The 1,462-nt window shown below is 28.6% G+C and overlaps 1 protein-coding gene across 1 annotated transcript in view; it reads right to left on the bottom strand.

Annotated features, from left to right (window-relative positions):
- LOC108695114 (hemicentin-2) overlaps positions 1-1,462 on the bottom strand; it is a 168,709-nt gene that overhangs the window by 91,088 nt on the left and 76,159 nt on the right. The window lies entirely within an intron of this gene.

The following is a 1,462-nucleotide window of genomic DNA, read 5'->3' as shown; positions in this document are numbered from 1 at the left end:
TATATATATATATAATATATTTGAGTTGATATAAATTGGATTAACATAACCGATTGGATTCCATCTAAAAATAATGCGTCAAACATTTTTAATGCCTCTTGACGGGCATGCAAAATAATTATTTCTACAGATATAAAAAAGTCATAATAAAATGGTAATGATACAAAATATTACTCTTATGTAAATAATAGCAATCTATGTATTGCGATACAGGAAAGAGATTTGATACGGAGATATGTCATATTAAAATAATCCTGTTCGACACATTGACATTTTGTGTAAATAAAGCGGAAAAGATGAACGACTATTACATTAAATGGAAATATTTATTACTTCATATGACTTCAAAAAATGATAAAGTAAAATATATTATTATATCAACTATATGCATATATACACAATAATGTGATCATAAAATTTATTTTAATTAAACATTAAAGTATTAAAAAGAATGCAATTATGTGTTATGTAAACATGACATGAAATTTAATTATAATCTGCAACGGGTGAGACACATCTTGTTGCATCTTGTTTTTAATATAATGTCAAACGAGAACAGAAAATCTCTTTTAGATAACAGGTTGGTATTCTTCCACTCTAACTTCACTGATATTTTAATATAAACAAATTTCATTAGAGAACTTTAATTGTTAAATCCTCAGTGCGCAAAACTGTTATAATTTTTCCACAAAAGCAAAGAATACACAAATAAAAAAAAATAATAGATTAGGCTATCTCTTGGAAAAATTAAAATAATTATTTTCATAAAATGCATTATTTTACAAATATAAATACACGTAATGTAAGTAAAAAAAGCATTTATATTTCCCGCAATTACAATCGTTACTGTTTAACAAACGGCAGAGTTTACGAAGTGGAGAACTGGTTTTAGCAGTACTTAGTAACTTCGCCCCTGCTCAAATGCTACGACCTATCTTGTGATCCGATGGGACCGAGTACAATATTGCATAAATAGTAAAATTGTGAGAGCCGGAAATACGATCTCAATCTCCAGGGAAATGCGGCAGACCTGCCCACATTCTCCTCAGATGGGTTGCTTGTTTCCTTCCTCTGTTGATGCTTTAAGATCATTGTAGAAAGAGAATGCATAAAACATTAGGTATAAACCTCGCGGCCAATCACGGTGTTTCTATCGAATTGCCTTGTGTGAAGCATATAAATGCGCAATATCAGATTACGTGTAATGAACTTATACATTTTTATTCCGGAAACAAATGACAAATATGTAGGTGAATAATTTTAATCTTAATCTAATTAAATTAAGATTCTTAATTAAATTAAATTGAATTGTTCTCTTTTCAGCATGAGATTAAGGTATCTATTTTAATATTCGCGTTTGTGAATTTATCGCAAATAAATTTCAATTTTTAATTTCTGCTGCAACTATGGCATGCGGATAACTAACCAATTAGAACAATTATTTTAAAGAGTACAAAAATAT

This window comes from Atta colombica, unplaced genomic scaffold (assembly GCF_001594045.1).
Source record: "Atta colombica isolate Treedump-2 unplaced genomic scaffold, Acol1.0 scaffold126, whole genome shotgun sequence".
Lineage (NCBI taxonomy): Eukaryota > Metazoa > Arthropoda > Insecta > Hymenoptera > Formicidae > Atta > Atta colombica.
Note: the sequence above shows the minus strand (reverse complement) of the source record. Positions and strands in the feature narration are given on the sequence as shown.